The following is a 25,507-nucleotide window of genomic DNA, read 5'->3' on the forward strand; positions in this document are numbered from 1 at the left end:
GGAGTAAAGGGAAAACCAAGGGGGGTGGGTGAGGCTCTCTGTGGGTAGAGATGCCTTGAGGGTCAATGCCTTGTCTTCAGAGCCCTTTGGCCAAGATGTGGCTATTGGAACTCCAAGGACTCTCTAGAGGTGAGCAGGATTCATGGGGAAGCCATGAGTGGTGGTGAAGAAGGAGAGACACAGAAGTAAACGAAGAGAAGCCATCGTTGATCACTGGTGTGAGGAGGGAGAGGGTGGCTGATTTTGACCATGGGCTGTTTTAAGATCTTCAGATGTTGAGGAAATCCTGAATAAGAAGAGGCCCCTGGTGAGGTCATATTGGCAGTCAGCAGCCATGTTTCTATGGGAGAACATGGTAAACTTGGAGATGTAGGTTACCCAGCAACTCGGGAGACAAAGGGCCACTGTCTCTGTTTGCACTGATCACTCCTGATTGGCTGCTGATGAGCCCAGGGCTCATCCTACCTCTTTCCTTGAGAGAAACTGTGATTTGCTTAGCTTCATCTATGATGCCTCAGGCCTGGGTTTGCTGCGCTGAGCTGGGCAGGGCTGTAGGGAGTTAAAGGTTTGTAAATGCTCAATTTCTTCTAGGTTTTGGGAGCTGTGGGTGTTTGCTTTGTTTTCGAGACAAAGCCTTGTAATGTAGTACGGGCTATAATCAAACTTGCAATTCTCCTGCCTCAGCCTCCCAATTCTAGGATTATAGGTTGTGCGAGGTACTGTGCCTAGAATCTTTCCTACCATTCTAACTAGAGAAGGCACTGGAAGCCCTACGCCAGTGGTCAAAGCTCACGGTACACTGCAAGGGTTCTGTGTTCTAGGAGGCAGGCTCATCACAAGGGGTCTGGGCACAGGTGCTGAGATCTGCTTCATTATCTCTACACAACACCCAAACTCCTTGGAAAGCCTCTCGGCCACTTCAGGAGCAGGGTATGGGCTAAGTTAAGTGGCTCTTCAAACCACCCATCCCCTACTCTGTATGTGAATACCTGGAAGACAAAGGCAGCCAAGGTTCTGCTGCACCCTGTACCTTCTGATAAACACACAGAATGGCCTAAGACTTGGGCATGTCTACCTTCTGACCAAAGAATCTCTTTTCTGTAGGAAATCCCTAAAGACACCTCAGGCTTACTCAACTGGATCCAATGGCATTCAGCTTGAATGGAGTATTAATTTCAGAAAAAAAAATAACTATTTCTGGTCATGAAAGTTAATGATCTAATGGTCTCTAACTCTGCAAAGCCCACCTCCACCTCAGACAGCTCTACACAGATCCTGGCTGGTAGTGGTGGCAGGCTGAACAGTGCCCTGACCCGGTAGTCCTTCCTGCCCATCTGCTCTTGGATGTGTCTGAGTCTCTAGGGAATACTGTTAATCCATGCCGCTGTGGTACAGGTTACTGTCCCTCAGGCAAACACCACCACACTCATTTTGCTTAATAACCCCAGAGTTGACTCACAACTACACCCCGGAATAAAAGGTTAATCGAGTCAGTATGTTGCAGAAAGCAACCTGATTGGGAGAATCAAACAAAATACATGTCGAAACCCCCCTCCCCCACAATGACTGCTTATTGAGAAGAGACTGTTGGTGGTATAATCAAAAAAGACACAACCGGTTCCTGCATGTCACCACTTCACACTGACCCCCCGGTACTCTCAGACCCAGGCGGTCACTCCCTGGTACTAGTTCTGGCACTGTAGGGCCACATAGAACTAACATTAATTTATCCCCGTGGCGGCTGGCTTCAGTGGCACCACACCACATTAGCTTAGCTATCTTCTAGCCCCAGCAGTCTCTCCGTTCCCATTGCTAATCACCCTGGGAACTCTTATCCCAGCTATCCGGTAATATCAAGACTCAACAAACTGTAACCCAACAACCAGATTTATATGTCAAATATTCAATGCACAATATATCCATACAATAAACTTACAACCAATTGATAAGGATATAAACCACCCACCTAGGTAAGATAAATTTGTCTACAGAAATCCATCCCAGCTACATTGTCAATTCAGGACCACCCGGATCTGGGTCATCCTTCTCCCTCCACTTCCTTCTCTCCCTCCTTACAAAAACTTGTCCCCGCCTTATTCTGTTACTGTCCAATCATGGCCTTGATCTAACTTGTGCCAGCCCTCACCTGTATATAGACATCAACCTACAATGAAGACAGCCCTAAGACCAGTAAGGCTGTGGAGCACAGCTTAGGAATGGACGTAAGCAACAGGAAGATTAGCCTTGAAGAAGCCAGTGTTCAGAGGAAGACGAGACCCCCCACACACACACACACATACAAAAACACACATACAAACACACACACTTTACTCAGGATCACCCAACACGCATAGCATGGGCCCAAAGAGCAGCTATGTAATACGGGGCTGGGAAGTGAAAGACCACACAGTCAGTTCACAGGAGGATGATTTGGGGGCTCTTTCCTCAGCTTTACTTCCCCTTCCATTCTTGGGAGTCATCTTAACTTTAAATATATTCCTTGTCCTAAAGAATAGGAATTTCCTCCATCTTTTCTCCAGGCAGCGGGCAGAATTTTCACCTAATTTGTGTTACACGTTTCCTCTTAAACTCAAATGAAGCTGTCCTCAAGCTTCCTTCTGAATCTGCTTTTAAATTCCTCCATTAACGAGACCAATAATCCCAAAAGGGAACCCCAGTGACCCTAGTAACAAGACCAATGCATCATGGGCAAAGAATTTCAGGATCCAGGTGAGTTCAAGGCCGCTGTTACAGCACCCACCTTTCTGGTTCTAGCAGATCTGCTCCTTACCTGTTCTTCACACTCACACTTGGAGACAAGGGGGTCATATGAGGAGACCTCCATTATACAGAACAGAAGACTGAAGAAGTAAGAGTTCCACACAGTAGTGTGCTGGGAGCAGCTCATTATGGGTAGGTGGGCCGTTTCCAGGAATTGTGGGAACCACTTGACAGTAGACTAGCAGCTTGAAAACACCACAAGAGGTATTTATCCTGTACTAATCACCAAATGCTATAATTCTTGGATGATAAATGAACACTGTATTGACCAAACATGATGATGTGGTTGGTCCTATGGCTAAAGCCTTGGCTGTCCCATCTTGGAACAACGGGCCAGGCTTCTACTTGCCAACAAAGCACCATGTCACCAGCTACAGCCCAATCGTCCAGTATTTTCCAAAGAAAGAGGAAATATTCCTCCACAGCATCTCTCTCCATCACAGACCTCTGAGACCTCAGATGTTGAATGCCAGTGGCCAGGTGCACGGAACCGCCAAACAGTTCCAGCTCAGAGACTGATGCTGTGGTCTTGGTGCCTCTGATATAACAAGAGAAAGACCTTGTGTTTAGCTTAATCTGCCCAGAAGCCTTAAGAAACAGGTAAAGGATTATGAAAATACCAGGGCTAGTTCTTGTTTGATTTGTTGATTTGTGGCATGGTCTTATGTAGCCTAGGCTGGCCTCAACTGGATATGTAGCTCAGGATGACCTTGAACTCTTGATCCTTCCACCTCCACTTCCTAACCACTGGGAGAACCACAGTCCTTGAAAGCTGTTAGAAAGGCTGCTAAGAAAAGTAAAACCAAAGGCAAATGAAGAATTTAATAAACAACTTTACAAATGACCTAGTTTTTCCCTGGCAACTCTAAGGAGGTAGATATTTTGTTGTTTTAAGTTTCGACTTATTTATTTATTTATTTATTTATTTATTTATTTATTTATTTATTTATTTTTAATGTTTTAATTAGCATGCAAAGTAACAGGTTTCCCTGTGGTATTTCATAACACTTGGTTTGGGCTAATTCCCCTCACACACTCTGCCTTTCTACCATCTCCCTGCCTCCCACCTCATACCCTAATCCTAATTTTATACTTAAGAAAAATAAGTCTTCTTTCTAGAGGAAAACAGGGAACAACAGAACCTAGATTTTAAAACTACACACTAACCCACAGCTGCAATGGCTTTGGAGAAGTCATGCTGTCAGGACTGAGACAGAAGGAGGGACACGCTCATCAAGGGAAGGCAGAGGAGGGTGTGGCGGGCAAAGGTCAGCACCAGTGTGCCATGTTTGCTGTGATTTCTGGGTAGCAGTTATGAAGGGTTTGCATGTGCCGGGTGCTGGTTTATGTGCTCTGTATGCAGCCATGCAGACAACTGTCACAACAACCTTACTTCCTGGTAGCATGGACCTCCCTAGCTACAAGGGGAGCCTGAGGCAGAGAGGAGAGATCAGTGTAGACCCTTCCAAGTTGTAGGACTCCATTTGCTGGCGTTGAGGGATAGCCACATTCCATCCAGCTCCAGCACCAGAGAGGACCCTCAACCCTTACACAACTTGCCAGGAGCTCTGCTAAGCATTTCAGCTAGGATGGTGAGGCTATGGGATGCAGGGGAGCCTTGAAGGGGAAATAATCAATGAATGAGTTTAGATTTTGTCCTAAAGGCATGGGAGCCACCGAAGGACTTTAAACTGACACATACACCAGATATGTGTTGGCAAGACTTGCTTAGATCTCTCAGCTGTTTCAGGAAAGATCTGCTTAGGACGTATGTGCACCCACACTGCCTGAGCAGTAATGGGCCACACAGCATGTAGCTGAGGGCAGTGTGTGTGTGTGTGTGTGTGTGTGTGTGTGTGTGTGTGTACACACACGCACGCGTGTGCCCATGCAAAGCACTGAGGGGCAGGGAGAGATATAAAAGAAGAGAATGTGCCAAAATGGTGGCAGTCAACAAGAAGAAGGGAGCTAGCATGCTACAGAAAGGCTCAGAGTGCGGACAACTCATCAGAAAATATTCAACCATCCCCTCCTGAGCGCCTACTGTATGCTCAGCTCCAACATCCAGCATCCCCAGGATATGGTTCACACACACACCTCTCCCGCTGACCCTGGGTTATGAGTCATGATGTAATTGGTTTCAGTGGCTTCCCTGCCTGGAGTGCTGGGATCTAAAGGAGGACCTGCAAACCATCCAGCACGGGACTAACAAAGAAAGCCCACGGTTGGCTTTCTCCTGGAGACATGAAATCTCCATGACTACAGCAGTGATGAGCGCTGATTATTTTTCTCCGAGAAAATGAAAAGGAAATGAATACACGGTAATGTAGAAATGTGTCGCCCTCGGTCACAGAAAATAAACCCACTCTCAAGGAAGAAAGGGCTGGCAAATGCCATGGGCCCCTGAGGAAACCTCAACAATGGTGGTTGATGCGGAGGAAAAGTGTATTAAAGGGAACACGCTGCTAGCTGGAACTAGAAAAATGATGATGATAACAGCCTTAAAGCACTCCCTTTGGTCTTTGGTCAGTGGGCAGGGGAATCATTTACCTACCTTTTCTGTAACTTTTAGGGAAATCATGTTATAGACCGTAGGCAAACAGGTATCAGCACGGCTGGTGTCACTCCTCCCTGATTGCTGTAACTTCTAACCGATTTTCCGGGAAGAGACCCCGTGGATGAGAGCCATGTGGCTGTCGGTGTTGAGCCTGGGTGAAGCGGAACTCTGGTCCTGTACAGGATCCCTTACTAACCACAGCGGCTGAGTGCGACATTTAACATCTTAGACCCTGGGTTTTCTCCTACAAACCTAAGAAACGCAGTGTGTGGGACACGAGGCTGCCTAAGACAAACAAACAAACAAACAAACAAAAAAACAACTCTTTGTTCTTCAAGTGTTTTTGTCATCTGAGTCCCATTCTGCCATTAACCACGATCACAGTGTCAAGACACCTGGCTTCCTTTGACAGTATGGATGTAGAGTTCTCTTAAGGGTCCCTCACCCGGTTCGCAAGGCAAAAGAGGCTAGAGCACCTGCTCTGGGTCCCAGAGCGGGTGGCCATGGGTAGAATTCTTTGGAGAGTGGATGGTCACGTGTCTGTAGAAGTTCTGCAGGGGGGAAATATGGCTTTCCTTTCCCTGAGGTCTTGAAGTCATCGAGTATGAACTTGCTCTTCAAGCTTTGCCCTCCTGTTCTCCTGCCTCACAGGTGGCAGTGAGGTATCGTGTCCTGTGTGTGGGCGGGTTCTGCACATAAGAGAAGGTGACCCTATCTATGAGTCAGGCTTTCTTTTGGTTCTTTAGACCCTGCCAGAATCCATGTAGGCAGGAGGATCAGGAGTTCAAGATCATCTTCAGTTTCATAGTGAGTTTGAGGCTAGCCTGGGCTACACAAGGAACCTAAGGAGAGTGGGCAGGGGAAGGCTAGAGGTTTTTCTGGGAAGCTTTAAACAGTAGGTCCTTCTAAGCCCTGCACTTGGTTCAGATCGCTTGGCTTAGGAAAGCTTTCAAATGGTTGTGGTGCTAGAAGGCTCTCTGTTGTTGGAGCACCTCTCTGCTTCAGAGCCCCTCTCTGATCCTTTAGCCTGTGGTTGGACTTCCCCCAATCTTGTTTCTTTTCTTCACTTGGAAGACAGAACCAATGTCATGGAGCTATCTTATGTGGCTCCTGAGAGACTTAAAGGAACCCAGAGTTCCTCCTGACACCAGCCACTCAATACACTCTGTTTTCATCACCTCATCCTTCTCCGAGTCCCCAGACAACCCCAGTGCAAAATGTTCGCCCTAAGAACAGACAGCGAGCCCAAGTGCAGAAACAGACACCTCAGGTCACATATGCACAACAGCCGACATTTGTGAACCCAGCGGCATCAACTTTGACCAAGATGCAACTGAGAAGTCCGAAAGCCAAGAACCTCTCAAGGGTTCAGTTCCCTACAACCTCTCAGTCAGAAGAATGTATAGGATGAAGATATTTCAAATGGAGCCGCTTTATGGACGAGACATAGAAGGAAAGGCATGTTTTTCAATGGCTAAGTATCACTAAGTTCGGTACTGCTCCTAATAGCTCATGCAGAATGAAAACATCTTGAAAAACAAAGCTTCTAATATTAGCCCGGGGAGGACAATGCTGGAGTACTGAGATGGTAATTGTCTGATAGAATGACACAAAGCAGATTTTTCCCTCCTTCTGTTTTTAGAAAATTACCTTAGCCATTGTGTGCTCCAGCAGCCTACTGGAGTGCACATCTGGAAAGGATCTTTCAGAAAGCTGGAGCCTGTATTTAATCCATTCTGCAGGAGGTGTTGTCTCTCTACCTCCACACAGGCTTCCTGGAGCCAAGGCTGGAGGTACGCTGTGGAACTGAACTGTCGGACTGAGCCTGCGTCCACCCCGCTGCCTAGGAATGAGCCCGAGAGTCAAGCATGGAGGGTAGCCTCTCTGCGACAAAGGTTCTGAGGCAGAAGCACACACCCCTGCTGCAAAGGCTAGAGCTTCGTGCACCTCAAGTTCATCAGCCGCTACCCTGAGTTGCCATTCGCAGTGAGATTATTAAACCTGAAACTAATCCAGTGGAGGTCACTCATCCACCGTGACAATGTGTTGACTTCTATATCCAATGGCCTCTGAGACATCCTTGCACTCCTGAACCAGGAAGGCCTCTGTGGTTAAGTTGTTCTCAATCCCTGTCCCTGAGTCCTTCATCATCTCTATCATGGTATTCTGGAAGCTTCAATACATTGGTTAAAACATGGGGATATCCTGGTCCTTCCTGCCCCTTAACTTCCTTGTAGAGGTCCTTGGCAAGCCTCAAGGGCAAGGGTTCAGCACATGGGTCAAGGCTTCCCTTACTACACTCCATGTCCAATCTCTAGGGCTTCCTATAGAGCCTAGCCGGAAGAAGGAGATCAGAGGCAAGATTACAGGGGCATCTTGCAGTTTTCCCCCTCGTCTCCTGTTGTTGGAAGCTGTCCAGGTGGAGCTGACAAGTCAGGCTGCAGGGCGGTACAACCTCATCATTATCTATTCAGATCACATCACACTGCAGTGGCCTCTGAGGGAAGTCCAGGCAGCATCTGATCAATTCTGGCGTTCCTCCTGAAGCCACCTTGCATGCACACTGACAGCCATCAGTCAACATCCACCAGGTGGCTGACATGGCTGGACAGCAACTCTCCAGTTGGCAATTTCACAAAGTAAGTTATGGGTGTTGGCAAGCTAATCCATCCCAACCAGAAGGGGCTTTCAGTAGCATCCTCTGATCTGGTATCCCAGATTTGCCCTTCAGCAGGGGCTCCCTCCTCTGCTACACGGAGATGATCCCTCCCAATGCACAAACTGATAGTTGCAAGATAAACAAATTGTAGACAACAGCAGAAGCACACACACACGGAGAGAGAGAGAGAGAGAGAGAGAGAGAGAGAGAGAGAGAGAGAGAGAGAGAGTGCAGACAGCTCTGCACTACATCTCCAAGTCAAATAGAGTTGTTTGTATTGCCCCTGCCACAGTATGTCTATTAGTGCAGAAAATCTAGCTTTTCGGTGCTTGTTTTCAAGGGAAGGAATTGAAGGAGCAGAGGAATTGAAGGCTTTCTGGTTGATGAAACAATCGTACGCTCTCAGCCACCCAACAGTTGTCTGCCAGGAAAACCGTGGGTGACAAACATGTTAAAACCCTTCAGAGTAAGCCTTAACTCCTAAGCCCTTGATATTTCTGCAGGGGAAATTAATAAATCAGTTTTGTGACAATTTGGCTATGAGGGAGGGAGAGAGAGAGAGAGAGAGAGAGAGAAATCTAGATGTTCAACCCACCCCTCACCAGTAGAGTTACACTGTAAGCCTCCAGACCAACATGGCGTGAATTTACATCACATAGGATTCAGGAGACCTTTGCGTCTTCAGGGGGAGAATTTGAGAAGCAGCCTCACATTCGACTTGGAACTTAAGTCTCACATCATCAACTGTTCAGGCACTCTGGACAGCGAAGGTCGAGCACTGTGGCTTCATTTAATTGCCTATGCTCGCTCTTGCCTCAGAATCAAGTCTGAGATAGATTCAGCTGTAGCTGCCATACAGAAGGGAATCAAGGGGAGTGTTAGCGAGGGGCTGAGGGCCACAGACAAATAGGAACGCACAATACATACTTGCCCTGCTGCCTGAGTGAGAGCTACACACACGGAGCTGAGCTTTTGAACATCCTAGAAAGAAAAGTCTCACGCAATTCACAAAGAGCCCAAAACTGGGTATTTAATTCCATGTGTTCAAAGTCTGCAAACCCAGGAAGACACCAGGGTCATTCCTACCATTGAGTCCAAAAGCCTTTCTCTAGTAAGTCCTCTAATGTCTGCTGCTGTAGGACATCAGTGTGTCCTTCAGGCCAACGAGACCACAGTCCAGATACAGGAGCGGGAAATACTTGTAGCTCCTGCTCACTGTGCCCTGATCTGAAGACGAGTCCTCCAGGTCTGTGCTCACTAATGGGGGAGCCGAGTATTTCAGAAGGGTGTGTGGAGACCAGTAACTTAATATCACAATGCTTAAGACCAAAGGGTCTGTCTGAACTCTAATTAGCTTTGCGAACACCAAGTCAATTCTAGAAATTATCCCAAATGCTAGCTGCTTCCTTAGTCAAACCTTGATTCTTTGGGTTTCTCAGAAGATGAAAACTTAAAATTGCAAACTCTCTTAACTTTAATAATTTGCAAAGCCCTTCCCTCTTCCACAGACTCTCAAAGGCCAGCGCTAACTACTTCTGTGGAACCTGGGTCCCAAGCGCTCCTCCATGGGCTGTGGACTTTCTTGTGACACATCAGAGGAGCCCTAGACCATGGAGAAAAACAGACACCTGAATGTCTAACGACCTACACTGCTACAAACAAACCTGAAACAGAAACATGAAAATAAGGTTCCCTATTAATCTTTAATGGGCTTGCAGAGTTCCCAAGGAAAATTATATTCCACGGTAAATATACACTAGGCCATTTTTCTTTCAGGCAAGTTCTTTTAGAGTCAACAGACTCTGAGCTGAGCAAATAGCTGCTCTCTAATATCTTCCTTCCAAGACGGGCACAGAGAATATCACAATTGTGCAGGAGGCAGGAGCTCATGGAGGTGAGCATCAAGAGAATGAATCACTCCTGCTAACAGAAGATAACCCCCTTCCCAGGGAATCCTTAGCTCTTGTTCTTAGCAGGGCCTTGTCCTTAATGCCATGAAGTGGCACCCTAGCCCATATCAGTTTCTGCATTTTACATACTGCTCTCACAACTCACATAAAACGTTCTACTCAAGGACAAAGGAGCTGAGTCCCATGATTTACACAGCGTTTTCTACAAACAGGTCCCTTATCTTCTCTGCCTGGCTTGCTGACGTAGTAATTGGTTCATGTAGGGTCAGGGGACTCTTCTAGGCCTTCCCCCCAAAGCTCTTCTCTGTCTATAGGCCTCCAGCAGGATGCCAGTCTCAGCCTTGATGTTTAAAACAGTTCTGTCAGTTATAGATCTCCACTTAGAGGGTAGCCTTGCCAACACCATGAGAAAGTGTGTTGGCACTTAGAACTATGACCAGAACAAAGTGGGTATTTAGTAAATATTTGGATGGGGAACAGATAAATCTAAGTTCCAAAGACTAGGCCTCCAATTGCCTGTTAATCAATCTTAGGAGTAGCCAGCTTGGGTTTGTACATTCATTGGCATAACAGGCTCAGATGAGGGGAAATCAGCCTGAGCTCAGCTGTTCTAGACTGTACTCACAGCAGCCACATTCATCAGGACTGTTCTAGACTATACTCACAGCAGCCACAGTCACTCATGGCTGTTCTAGACTGTACTCACAGCAGCCACATTCATCAGGACTGTTCTAGACTATACTCACAGCAGCCACAGTCACTCATGGCTGTTCTAGACTGTACTCACAGCAGCCACATTCATCAGGACTGTTCCAGACTATGCTCACAGCAGCCACAGTCACTCATGGCTGTTCTAGACTGTACTCACAGCAGCCACATTCATCAGGACTGTTCCAGACTGTACTTAAACAGTCACATTCATCAGGACTGTTCTAGATTATGCTCACAGCAGATACACTCATCAGGACTGTTCCGGATTGTACTCACAACAGCTACATTCACTCTTGACTATTCTAGACTGTCCTTACAACAGCCACAGTCACTCATGACTATTCCAGACTGTGCTCACAGCAGCCACATTCATCAGGACTGTTCTAGACTGTGCTCACAGCAGCTACATTTATCAGGATTGTTCTAGACTGTGCTCACAGCAGCCACATTCATCAGGGCTGTTCTAGACTATACTCATAGCAGCCACAGTCACTCATGATTATTTCAGACTGTATTCACAACAGCCACATTTACCCAGAACTGTTCCAGACTGTACTCACAACAGTCACATTCATCAGGGCTGTTCTAGACTATGCTCACAGCAGCTAGATTTATCAGGATTTTTCTAGACTGTGCTCACAGCAGCCACATTCATCAGGGCTGTTCTGGATTGTACATACAACAGCCACATTCACTCAGAACCTCTCACTGCACTTGGTGCTGTAGGGACACAAAACATTTGACACACAATCTTCTTAGCTGGGCTAGCCTTCACGCACAGCCAGGCCCACAATCAGCCCAGTCGTGAACCTGGTTAGAGTTAGAATCAGATTTGGAGATGAAACCCACACACTCCTCATGCACTCACCATGTGGCCCTGGTTTTCTGTTCCATCATTTTAGCTCTTGAACTTCTGCCTCCGTTTTGAAATGAATTTCACATGTGTGAAGCTCAAATCTGATTTGAATGTATTTTAGTGATCTCTACTAGGACCAATAAAGTGAAATGGCAGAATCAGTGAACACAGTTTAATGGTGCTTGCTGTTGAAAACATATAATATAATATTTGTTGTTACTGTACAGTAAGGCTCAACTACAACCTGGTGGCACTGTGTTACATGAAGAAGTCATATGGTCCAGGGCCCCACCTCTCTCAGTAGCCTTCTCCCCAGACTGTGGTCTGGTCATGTCTAAGGGTCATCACAGACCTCAAACACTATGGAGTCCCAAAGCCTGCATCACTCTGGGCGGTAGAGTTCCCTGGCCACAGCAACCATCCTTCACTGAAGGAAGCACTACAAGGCTAGTGACATAAGGCAGTTGGTTGAAGCTGGCCTTGTCAAGCCCATCTCCTTTTGGACTTTCTTCCTTTGGACTTTCTGTGTACCCTCCACAGACTGGGCAGGCACCATGCACCATGGGAAAGTGCATAAGGCCTCATGGGCAAAGTTCCTAAGACCATGTTGTAACTGTCTGGCTGCTGAAATTCACCCAACTATGTCTTGGTCTCTCCATGCAAGGTGTATACTCATGTGACACCTGCAAGGACAGTGAACAGGATGACAGCCTCTAGCATTTTATCAAAAGAGCCCTGAATATAAAATACTGCTGTTCCTCCTTCTGAGGTTCTTCCCATGCCCACTCTGACCATCTAGAGACATTGTGGCAGGTACCACACTTCCTTTACAGGAGGGGCCAGACTCCTGTAAAGAAACCAAGTAGGGTGTTCAGACTCACAGGGGTATAGACTTGGCAAAGAGATAAGATACATGCTAGATTCTGGAGGTGCCTGAGGCCAGTGCCCTCTGTCCTCGTGGGAACTAGAACAACTGGTCTACCTCCTAGGTAGGCTCTCTTCTGCATGGCTTGGTGTCAGAAACCCAGTCAGACAATATTCAGTGGCACCCTCGGACACCCAGATACACCCGTTTCTGCAGTGAAGATGGTCTTCTCCACCCCGCCCACCCTACAATCCCTCCTGACAACCAAAGATGTGTCCACACAGAGGAAGTAGCAGGAGGAACTGCGTAGAATGCATCAGCTGTCCTTCCAGTAGCTCAGGGCACAAAGACTGCTCTGAAGGTCATTGTTGAAAGGAGGGCTCCTCTCTAAATAACTGCCCTGGAGCCCTCTGTTTAGGAATACATTTTCAATTATAACTCAGACAACTACACCCCTGTTTCAGGTCAAGGTCGTCCTATGGACAACTGGTTGTCTCCTCCTTTATGTACAAAATGAAGAAACAGATTTGACAGGCAGTAGGGCTACCCCAGAAAGGATCTAAGCAGGTTTGTGGTCACCATATTTTTATGCTATGAAGTGAAGGTTTCCCCAAAGGCTCGTGTTTTGCAATCTTTGTGCCTAGTTGGTGGAACTATTTTGGGTTCTGGAAACTTTATGAGATGTCACTTAGATGGAGTAAGTGGGCCACTGGAGGTGTGTCCTTAGGAGCTGTATCTTGTAGAAGGTCCCCTCTCTAACCAGGCCACCAGGAAGTGAACAGATTCTGCCACATGTTCCCACCCCATAATATTGTCTCTCCACGGGGCCAGAAACTGAGCAAAGTGATCCCAAGCTGTGGACCAAAACAATGTCTTCTCCCTTGAAGCTGTTCCCTCAGATACTCTGGTCATAGGTAAAACAGCCAACTAACACACAAGCATTAGTGTCCTCCATGAGTAAGAAGCTGCCACCTGACGTTATAGCCCTTCTCAGTGAGTTCCCAAAGCCTTCCACAAGCATAGTTCCACCTCAAGGCAGCTAGGGGGGTCATTCTTATTCTCCTGCCCATGACCAACTTCTTGGCCTCAATGCCTTCCCTACCATTCATGTCCAAGTGGCTCAACAATCCAGACCCCAGCTGTATCGTGTCCTCTTCCCAACAAGATCACCCCCTCCCAAGGCTCAGATCCCAGCAACACTGATCTAGGTATGTTCCTTCTCAATCAATCTGAAAGGGACATTGAATACCAGCCTAGAGTACCTGGCTAGCATTTCCCTAATCAGTAGCTCTCCAAGTGCAAACTCCGGACCAGCAGCAGTGGCAGGACTGGCCTTTCTATTGTAGACTCTCTGGTCCCACACCAGACCTCCTGCTTCAGAACTGATCCCAGCACAGACTGAAGCTGGAACAGCAGAGACTCTCCTGAGGAATTCCAGAACCATCTCTCCAGGCCTTCTGTTGTGACATAGACACCTGTCCTTGCCCGTCTCCTCAGTACTGAGGAGACCCCACTTATCTCTTACCTCTGAGGCCCACAAAGCATCTGATGTCCCACCAATGAACCAGTCACTAGCCACAGCCAGTCTAACAAACAAGAAGGAAATGTCACAGCCACAGACAGGCCTTAATGGTAGCTGAGTGTGGTTCAGCTTGACGTCCTAATAAGGGGTTGATCTCTGGCCCTTTGTCCTGTCTCTGCAGAGAGGTTTTCTAGCATGGTGCCTCAGTCCTTTGCTGCAGTCTTCTGGGAGGGAAGGCATTTCCTCTACCCAGACCCCTGTTCCAAGAAGCCGCAAGCTTTTCCTGGAGCCAGGAAAGCAACTGCTGGGTGCTTAGAAGAATCTGCTATTTCCAATTCTAAGGGTTGGCTTAGGTCAACTATCATCGCAGCTTCTTTTTCTCTGTGGAAAAAAAATTAAATTAAAAAAATAAAATAAAATTGGCCTAGAGAGAGTAGAGGGAGCTATATGAGTATATACCTTCCAGCCAGAACTCAGAGCTGCAGAATTACCTGCAGCACCTCCTCAAGCCCCAACCTCAGAAGGAAGCTTTAACAAATGTTCCTAGACAGAATTTATAACACCAGCCTAACATCTCGGGGCAGTGCTGGAATCCTCTAGCATTCTGGGAAGAAAAGCCACTGACAAAGGTGCTGTCTTCAAGCGGACATTTCTTCCAGCAGGTCATCACACAGAGCCGTGTTCGGCAGCCTGCCTGGCAGCCCCACAGCATAGCGTGGCTGACAGAGAAGTCCAGCACCCTTAGTCCACCCAAAAGGGCTCCAGTGCCTGTTCCCAGACAGCCCCTAGGCATACCGTGCCAACATGCACAGCAGGTCAGGCACAGGGCAGGCACAGGGCAAGCACACCTACCCACACTGTTTCAGTTCAGAGGCCTGGGGAAGGACAGTGTATTTGAACCTAAGCCTCAAGCCAAGATTATCCCTATCTATCCACTGTGGCAGTTTGAAAGTGAGATTGGGGCAACCTGCTCATCTTACCGAGCCTTGTGGTGGGGTGGGCTGGGGATCAGTGTGGTTGTTTCTCCAGTCAAATGAAGTCCCTAGTTCTTGTTCTTAGAGAATCAGCAGGAGCTTGACCTGGAAATTCTACAAGCCAAAAATGGAAGTTGTGCCAAGGTCTTCCTGCTGGACACCAGGGTTTGAAGAGTGTAAAAACCTCTTCCAAGCATTTCCCTATATATTTTTGTTGCTTTATTTGAGAACTACTTCTAACAAAATAGATTGTTATTTACAGCAACACGAGATGCGCTTCTTGATGTTATTTTAAAGTGAAATGTAAATGGAGCTTTTCATTAGCATGTAAACATTCGTCAGCTTTGATGTGCTATAGGAAGGAGTAATAGATTTAACCCATATAAACAAACCCCCCTGGGATTCTCCCTGATTTTTTTTTTTCAAGAGTGTAAAGAGCTTAAACCAAAAAGGCTGAAGATTTGCTATTTTAACAAGAAATGAAATAATGTTTCCAACAGGTGCGGGAGCAGGGTCCAGACAAACACTCGGTCCTCCCAAACACTCTCCTTTGAAAAGAATTTAGACACAAAGTGGAAACAAAGTTACTGTCACCTTCCAAGTTCCGGCCTCCTCAGTGTTTCTGGTAGCCATACCTGCTGCTTACAAGACAAGCACCCTTGGACCAGCAGCAGGTGGCATAGATTCTAGATCTCAGGCTCTGCAGCCCACCAGGCCTCCTGAGCTCACATTCCGGTCGGTCACACCACATGGGTGACATGTAAATGACTTACGATCTCGCATCCCCAGTCTTCCCACTCCCACTTTGCTGGAAAGTGCTCTCTGCACAATGCTTGGCACATTGTAAATGTCAAATAAATGTTGCTCACCCGTACCCTAAACTCAACTGCTGCTGACATTCACACATTCCTGCAGTGATGTCCCCAGGCTCCTGAGTCCTGTGTGACAAACCACTCTGTCCCCGGGTTGTGGCTTGCTTCCCAATGGGATGATGCTGACTCACTGTGTGGAACCATCAGGGGAGGAATGCGTAGGGTTCCTCCCTTCTGAGTCAGTGAGGGTCCTTTGCCCCTCGTGTGACTGACTCACTCAGAGGTGAGAGACCACCCCCACTTGGTTACTTCCGGTCAGGGAGCCCCCCCCCCCCCCCCCGCCCATGAGGCTGCCAGTCCTGTCTCTGCTGCCTCAACAATAGCAAGTCTCACCACTGTGGGCCCAGAAGTCTCACCAGCAGCTCCACTCACGTGAATCTTAATGTATCCATGTGTGTTAAATACTGTGTATTCTACAAGAAATGTTCTGGAAATGACGCATACCCTAAGCAACTCTAGATTTTTCTTCCCTGCCTCTGTCCACCCACTTTTCTTGGAGGCCCAAATACCAAAAGGGAAAAGAGGGCGATACTTAAAAGTTTAGCAACGTGACCTCTGGAAACATCCCACTCTGTCCCTATAGGCCAGAAATATCAATCTGGAAATGTTTGTAGAAAAGGTAAAATGGAAAGGGGACCCAACAGAGAGATCACTGTGCTCTGAGGTAGTCACTGGCCAGCATGATTCCTTCATTTTAACCTCATGCTTGTAAGGACAGAGGCAGCGGTCTCATCCGTGGAGCTTAAACTGGGCTTCAAGCTGCCCCTATCATAACCTGAGTGGAGGTCCAGGCCCTACCTCACTTGATCTGCGCTGACAACTGTGGTGGGGAAAGAAAATCCCAGGACTCCAATGGGAGTGTGGGGCCTTTCATGTTGATAGCTCTTTAAAATTCCTGTTTTCCTCGAGTGTGAAATTTTCTGCATAATTAGTCGCCTTTGGAAATTACAGAGAAAGTTCCTTATTTCACGAGTTGGAAATGCCCCCACAGAAATGAAAATGGCAGGACACCCTGGAGGTGTGGAAACAAGAGATGGGCCGGGAGCAGGAAGACAAGTGTGTGTGAGACCCAGCCCTACGCTGACCTAAGAGGAGGCTGCAGTAGTCAAGACCACGCAGGAAGCTCAGGACAGACCCTAAGGAGAAGCGATTCCTAAGGAGATGCTGGTTCTCCAGTGATGAGGGCTGCCCTTGTCCTCCACAGGTTCTCCCCAAGCAGTAGATGCTAATTAAACACACGGCACGCTACCCTCCTGGCTCACAGGATACTGTAAGAGGTAACGGGGTACAAGATGAGAATGCCTCAGGTCATGGGCTGCAGGGGCAACATCAACCACTGTCTGTGCATGACCATAAAAGGGAGCACTGTGCTGAGAGAGATGCATGTTCGTTCTCAGCCTTGAAGACAGCATACAGTCCGAGGGAGATGCCTCCCACTGCCAGCAGGGCCAGGGTGATTCAGGTCCCTTAGGAAGGCTGAGGTCTCATTTATTCCTGTTCCTTGCTCAGTGGGTGAAACAGTTTTGAAGAGAAGCTATGGAAGGCGGAAGCCCAACCCTGGAATCCGGTAGGGATCTGGTGAAGAAGAGAATGTGTCTGTTTAGCTTATGGGCCTAACGGGGTGTGATCCCGGCGCGTGAGGCCTCCGTTGCTGTTGAGTGCGGGAACCCACTAGTGGACATCTTTGAAGAGGAAAAGTCTGCTGAACTGGGGCAGCAGAGGGGATCAGATATGGCCTCCCTCTGCTGCCCACAGCTTTAGACAGGGTGGTCTGAAATCCATGGACCCAGAGACCCTCCCACTCACATCCTCTTCCTTCAATACTTTCTCGAAAGATCCCTAAGGTCCTGTCCCCACCATACCATTCCCTAGCCCTGCATTGAGATGCTATCCATTTAACACAGAACTCTTCTGTGGTCAATGGGGTGACCTTGGGGCAGGAGGGTTACAAAGGCACATCTATTGGGTATATCCCAGGAGTAGGACAGAAACATGGGTTATTTAGAGCTGGTGTCTGCATGTGACAGCAAAAACTTTATCTATACCACAGGATGCATGGCCAATGTTCCTGATATGCACTGCTTTTGGCTAAGTGAGAGTCAAGGATTGAACTCAAATAACAGTGCAGTGGGGTTTAAGGATCACGCAGGGTGAGACTGAGTATCTGGAAGAAAGACGTGTGACCAATATGTCCAGGGTCCAGGCTGTCACACACAACTCAGGGAGTGTGCCCCATGTAAATAGGGAGTTAATAATAATCATTAAAAGATCAGTGTGGTCTTGGAGGGTTTTTTCCCCCTATTTGTGGAAACAAGTCTTTCAGAGTCAGTAAGCTGCCACACAGTATCGACTCCGTAATAAGCAGAGTGCTCAGGAAGAAATAAGACGAAGCAAGAACTTAGTAAGCATGTGTTACCTGGGAAGTCATGTTCCCTTTTCAAATGATGCTAAGAGGCTCTGGTAGACATTATGTCCCAAGCGCTATGCAAAGTCTTTAAAAACAAGGCAGTCCTAGTTACTGAGCATGCAGAGTATCTGGACTCAGGACCACCTGTCTGTCTGTCTGTCTGTCTGCCTGGAATTAAAGGCAGGAAGGTGGAAATGCAGGGTGGAAACATTACATTCATGTCAGAAGAAAAGAATCCTTTGCAGAGAGAGACAGAAACCAGGATTTGGAGTTAGTAAGCTGGGGTTGACTTCAGATCACGTATTGAAGAGCTCTGTGCTTCTGGTTGTCCTCTTGGCCATCCACTATAAGACAGCTGGTATGATCAGAGACTAAAGTGGTCTTGAGGTCCCATCAGCGAGGTCTCATCAGTGCGGCCATGTTAGTGAGGTCCCAACACTATGGTCTCATTGGTGTAGCCATGTTAGTGAGGTCCCAACAGTAAACGATGCAGTCCACTGATGATCCTTATCAACACTCAAGGCTGCATTGTACTTTACTTCTTAAACCTTTCTCAGTGTGGCCCTAGGCTTCTCCACCACACTGTTCTCTTCCATGCAACTCATTCCCTGACCTACTTGACAAGGCGGCTTCTGCAGGAAGCCTTATTAAGTTGGCTGTTCTCATCTCTGTTCTCCCAGAGTACTTCATGGGCCCCTGACCAGAGACTACCATGTCCTGATGTAAAATGTGTGTTGGCCTCCTTCTCTGTCACATGCATGAGATTTCAGGCTTTTAATTCTCTCACAGTAAATGCAGACCATTGGGTAAATGGAATACATGGGTATGTGAAGTTAGATGGGTAATGCAATGAATACTAGATAGTCAATAGGTAGATAGAATAACAGATGAATGGATGGATGGATAACAGAACAGAATGACAGAGGGCTAGAACCTCTTTATGTGTCCCTCTGAGTTCCCTCTGAATAACTGACATCACTGTCTACCTGAATAACTGACATCACTATCTGTCTGAATAACTGACATCACCGTTGGAATAAGTGGCATCACTGTTTGTCTGAACAATGACATCACTGTTTATCTGAATAGATGACATCAGCATCTGAATAACTGATGTCATTATGTGAACAACTGACATCACTGTCTGAATGATGACATCACTGTAAGTCTGAATAACTGATATCACTATCTGAATAGCTGAAGTCACTGTCTACCTGAACAAATGACATCACCGTCCACCACCTTTTCCTTCTTGATTGCTCCACCCATTCCAGCTTCTCTCAGTGCTCTAATTATCTACCTAAGGCATCTTCACAGAGACCTTCATCACAAACTTGAAGATCCCCAGTTTAGTAGTAGACTATTTCTTTTCCCATCCCATCCAGGAGAACAGATCCTGTCACACAAATCAGCAGCAGGCTCTATGTGACCCACTCTAAACTCTCTCCATTTGGACAACTTAGTCTCTCAAAGCTACTCTCATGTTACATATTTTCATTCTTTTACTCATTTTTCAAATAGTCATTAATTACTTTGGCTGGAAGTTATTACATTTTCCAAATGCTTTTCTTCCGGGCCCTTTAATCTCTCATCTAAACTAAGAACTCCCTAATTGGCCTCTGATCCTCTCCAGACCCTGCCCACCTGGCCTCCTCTCCACACCCTGCCCACTTGGCTTCATTCTGATGCTCTCTCTAGGTCTTTGAAGGATAAAATCTAGCACTTTGAATAGTGCTGGAAGCCCTGGGGTCTTGTTTTGAATCACACTGAGTTTACATTGTCTCCAAGCGCACCTCCTGCTTCAGGCTCTCTATTTCTTAGCCACCAAGATCTGAACCTTTGCTCCCATGTGATTACCCAGAAGTCTTCTCTGGGTTCCTGGGCTTTGCTTATCCACATTTTTCTTTCATTTGCTTTCATGCTCACCAATGGGAAAAGACAGCTCTGGTGCAAGATTCCCTCCAGATCTGGATATTGACAACATATGCAAATATAATAAAAGGAGTCTCTGACTCTTCTGTCTCCAGGCTGAGTGGAGAAAGTGACTTTGGAAGAGAGTGGACATACTGAGGGTGGTGATGGTGGGAACCCAAGCAGAGACGCTGAGCTTGGCAAGTGTGTGGAATAGTAGACGTTTTTCCCCCCAAAGCTATTGATTCTGAAAGAAACAAATCGCTTTATCCTGGCTTCTGCCAAAGTGAGATACAGGAAGACAGCAGAGCAGACTGTATCTGGTTCATACATCCTTGAGATGGACGCCAGAAGAAGAACCTATGCTCTCCTCACCTGAGAAGCAAAGACAAGGTGTGATTTGTATATGCTTGACCCAGGGGAGAGCTGCACTATTTGGAGGTGTGGCCTTGTTGGAGTGGGTGTGTCACTGTGGGTGTGGGCTTAAGACCCTCACCCTAGCTACCTGGGAATGAGTCTTCCGTTAGGAACCTTCAGATAAAGATGTAGAACTCTCAGTTCCTCCTGCACCATGCCTGCCTAGATATTGTCATGCTCCCACCTTGATGATACTGGACTGAATCTCTGAAACTGTAAGCCAGCCCTAATTAAATGTTGTCTTTTATAAGACTCGTCTTGGTCATGGTGTCTGTTCACTGCAGTAAAACCCTAACTAAGACACAAGGGGTAGTGTGTGTTAAAGGAGATCCTTGCCCTGTGTTCAAGGTCTATGTCACATAGACACATACAAGTGAGAGAGAGTTCTCCCAGGTGGTGTGTTAAAACTGGACACTTGGCACTTTGAATGCACTCATGTACTAATGTCTAAAGACACGCATGTACTCATATGGAATGAAAGCCATTCAAATGGACTGGAAAATGTATCACTTATATTCTCTCGTATTTCTGAACCTTTCTCTCCACGGTTCAGAAGTTTGCATTGTCTAATTGCTGATTTCCATTCGTGAATGAATCAGTGTAAAATAAAATTAAGTGGCAAATCAATCTACCAAATTAATCTAGTTTTAGGCATTAATTATCCTCTCAGCCATTTTCTCTCGAACTTAGCCACATGTCAAGCCCAGGTCTAACCATGCTGCATTTGGTTTTTAACACAGGAGCTTACACTTGGGAAGTAGAGTCTTAATTTCTAGGACCTACAGTTTACTGTGTATCTGAGTTAGGGTTTCCATTGGTATGAAGGCACCATGACCACAGCAGCTCTTATAAAGGCAAACATTTAATTGGGGCTGGCTTACAGTATCAAAGGCTTAGTCCGTTATCATCATGGCGGGACGCAGGATGACTTGCAGCCAGGAGGCAGGAATTCCACACTGGGAGGAGCTTGAACATAGGAGACATCAAAATCAGCCCCTACGTGACATATTTCCTCCAACAAGGCCACGCCTCCCAACACTTCCCATGGGCCAAGCATTCAAACACAGGAGTCTATGGAGGCCATACCTACTGGAACTATCACACTGCGCCAAAAAGGTCTCATTCCAGGTAAACATCTCTCTCGCTTTTTTAAAGCATTTTTTTTGTTTTTTGATATATAGTGTTGTATCTGGATGTATGCCTGCAGGCTAGAGAGGGAACCAGATTTCATGATAGGTGTTTATGAGCCACCATGTGGTTGCTAAGAAATTGAACTTAGGACCTCTGGAAGGACTCTGCTCCTTACCTCTGAGCCATCCCTCCATCTCGCACATCTCTTACTTTTTATAGGTGCTCAGCCACTGTTGAACTAAGTAGGTTCCTTGGGCAGAAAATTCCTCCATTACTTCTTGGCATGTTTTCCCAGTTGTCCCAACTGGGAAGCTAACAATGTTACACAGAGAATCACCCTGTATGTGGCAAAGGAGGCATTAGGGGGGCACCTCAGAAATTGCCAGCACTGTTTTTTGGAGCTGTACCAAGGGATGGGTGCCTTCTTGGTTCCGGCACCAATCCTGCTCGTTTCTAAGATTTAATTATAGAATCCTGAGCCCACATCGAAGAAGAGCCATATACCTGGTGACCTCATCAAGCTACTCTTCTGAAGATAAGCGGGCCTACTGTTAGGGATTGATTTTAATGCTGGTTCAATTCAATTTGGCTCCCAAAGGCCTTGTTCCCAGTGGCTGTGGGTCTCCATCCCCAACCGGATTTGATTGGCAAGTATTGCTGTACAGCCAATGGCTGAGCAAGTAGACTGAGGCGGGACCTGGGGATTTGGCAGGCTAGGAACTGGGGGGGTGGGAAGGAAGGAGAAAGAGAGATCCTTATGTCTTGGAAGGAGATGGATCAGACTTAGAGCTGCAGAAGAAAAATCATCCGAAATGTAGATGAGAAGGAATGCGGCTCCCTGGAAGGGGCTGCCCAAAAGCGTCCGGGGGACTAAGGGGCTGCTGAGAAGGAGACAGGCCAACAAAGATAAAATATAGAATTAGAGGGTGTTAAGCCAGGGTTACAGGAGGGAAATATGTGCTAGCTACAGGGAGGATTAGAACTTCCCAGCCTTTGAGTTAGTCAAGGTACATTAAAATTAATTGCTGTGTGCGCGCGCGCGCGTGTGCGTGTGCGTGTGTGTGTGTGTGTGTTTGTGTTTCATTCATGAATCCAGATAGCTCCTGGACAGGTGCATACTTGTGACCCTGCAGGGAGCCTAAGTGGTTTAGCCAAACTATGCTACAACCTAAAATTAAATAGTATGTGTGTGTCTGTCTGTCTATCTGTCTCTCTCTGTTTGCCTGTTTCTCCCTTTTCCTCCCTCCTTCCCTTCCCCTCCCTCTCCCCTCCCTCCCTCTCTCTGTCCCTCTCTCCCCCGTGTATGTGTGTGTGTGTGTATGTGTGTATGTGTGTTTATCTGTCTATCTGTGTTTCATTCATGAATCCAGACAGCTCCTGGGCAGGTGCATACCTGTGACCCTGCAGGGAGTCTAAGTAGTTTAGACTCATGCAGATCTGTCTGCCTCTGCCTCCCAAGTGCTGAGATTGAAGGCAGGCTCCACAGAGCCAGCCTCTTCATCCTTTCGGTGTTCAACGTTACTGGAGTAGTCAGGAAGGAAGCAGATATCCATGACCAGCAGACCAGCATTACTGAATTCAGAGAAGACGCTTACTCCCCCTGTGGGGCCATGTTGCCAAGCAAAAGGGAACCAGGGACACATTCCAAGGTGGACAGCCGGATCTGACTGAGACCCCCCAGGAACCCAGCCCTCTGAGGCACAGTGCCTTAGTGCCTACTTGGACATTCAAGGCTATAGTGTTTTTGCTGCGCATGCACGCGCACACATACACACACACACACACACACACACACACACACACACACACACAATGATCACGGCAGTCCCAGCCACTCAACAAGGACAGCAGAGAGGAGTGAGTGAGGCCCACAAGACAGGTGTCCTGCTCTGCAGCCTCCGGCTCCCCTTTTGGCTGGCGCTGGAAGAGGAATGAGGTTGGAACGATCTCTGTTGACTCCTCAACACAAGCTGGAGCAGCGCGCGCTCACGAGGAGATTCTCTTGGCAATGAGAATAGCCGGGCACCCGAGTGACTAATTAGAGAGGTGAGAGCAATTGAAGCAAAATCTCTGGTATCCTGAGTCAGAACTCAAGAGTGGAACTTACTCCAAACGCTGGAGCAGAGCACTGGGAGGAAGGGGAGCGAGCGGGCAGGGTATAAATTTAAATAATGTATATAATGTAATTTGCATCAGGAATGAAGGACGTGCTTCCTTGAGGCCACACTAGGTACTGTCAGCCTTCCAAACAGTGGGGCAAGCAAGGAGAGGGAAACTGGCATGTGAGCTCTGGTGCTCCAGGGGAACCTCGGTGCTCCAGGGGAGGAGGGAAGAGCTTTCAGATTTCATCACAGCCATCGGATAACACCTGAGCGCATGCTTTGCTGCTCAGACGCTTGGAGGCCTGAACAGTCAAGCTCGCTCCTTCTCGACCACCCCATGAGGGAAGGAACCTGTCAGCTTCACTGAAGAAGAAAGGAAGGAAAAGAAAACAAAAGCAGAGGCAAACCCCAAACCTCAGGCCGCTGCTTTGCTTCCTCTCTGTTTGAAGGCACAAGGCAGACGGGAGGCAGGGTTTATACAGAGGTGCCATGGGACCCTCCGGATGGAAACCTCAAGGCCGCAGTAGGGAAACATTACTTGCAGGGTTGTTTTAATCAGTGTGAGCGGCTCTTTGATAGGCTAGGATGTTAAGCCAGGAAGGGCTCTCTCTCTCTCTGGAAAGTCTAAGCAGGCAGAGGGGGTAGTGTGTAACGTGTGGTGTCTCCTCCTGCCACCCTTCCTGTTGGGGAGCGTTTACAGGGGCCCCTTCAGTCATCACAGCAGAGCCAGGGTTGGGGCTTCGGGGGGTGATTAACTCTAGCAGGAAGCCCACAGAACCCCGGGCTCTACCAGCTGCTGCCCTGAGTAGGTACAGGGAGGCTTCCTCGAGATGGATTGAGAAGAGATGAAATAAAAGGCATAAAATTAAAGAGAAGATTAATAAAACCTGCTGAAAGCAAACGCCCGCCAGCCAACTCAGATGCTCAAATGACATTTACCACACTGGAAAGGGAGGGGTAATCACGAATAAGGAGCCTGGGCTCCAGAACGACAGTATGGGCTAAGTAAGCTAACCAGGGGTGATACCAGGGAAGTCCCTGAGCCACCTTCCCGGGAAAGAGTCAAGACAGAGTATAAAACCCATCAACCACCTTGAGATACACATTGATAGATAAGCCCAGCTCCAAGTGTCAGAGGCTCTGAGCTCTACCCAGAGCAGCAGACTGTAGCACAAATGCCACCTCCAGATGTCACCGAATTTATGGGGCTTTTGCTCCACTGTGTGTGGACCCCACTGTGTGTGGACCCCACTGTGTGTGGACCCCACTGTGTGTAGCTTCTCTCACTCAGCAGGGTTGGGACACTCAGAGTTAGGCAAGGACTATCCTGTCTGGAGTCCATTTCTTCAGCTGAGTCTATTCCTGGCTGTCTCTCAGTTTCTTGGACTTGTTCTTGTATGGGGTAAGTCTGAGCCCCCAGACAGCAGCCAATCCATTGGATTATCTACAGGTTCCTCCGGCCGCTTCCCCAGAGACCTCCGACAAATTCCCAGTTCTCATCCATAACCGAGCCAGGAGTCCTGCGCCATAGAACAGATTTACAGCAATGCAGGGACTCTGTCTTTAGCAGCACACGACAGTGTGTGTGTGGGAATTGGATGGGGGGGTGTTAGTACAAACTCACCACTCACGTTAGGCTTCTGGAGCGTGTGAGTGTGTCACCGACTTTCCCTGGAGGCCGTGTGCAGTATAAACCTTTGAAGAGAGGGATTCCCTCCCTTGGCCAGCCACTACTCAATGGGAGATGCTGATGCCTTCTCCACTTGGGACCTCTTGGCACTCCTTCCCACTTAGAGTCCAGGCTTCCTTCCTCAGACCTGGCAGTGAGTAGA

General features: G+C 47.6%; 1 protein-coding gene across 2 annotated transcripts in view; it reads right to left on the minus strand.

Moving 5' to 3' along the window:
* Gfra1 (GDNF family receptor alpha 1) overlaps positions 1–25,507 on the minus strand; it is a 232,525-nt gene that overhangs the window by 41,822 nt on the left and 165,196 nt on the right.

Source organism: Rattus norvegicus, chromosome 1, assembly GCF_021556685.1.
Source record: "Rattus norvegicus strain SHRSP/BbbUtx chromosome 1, alternate assembly SHRSP_T2T, whole genome shotgun sequence".
Classification (NCBI taxonomy): domain Eukaryota; kingdom Metazoa; phylum Chordata; class Mammalia; order Rodentia; family Muridae; genus Rattus; species Rattus norvegicus.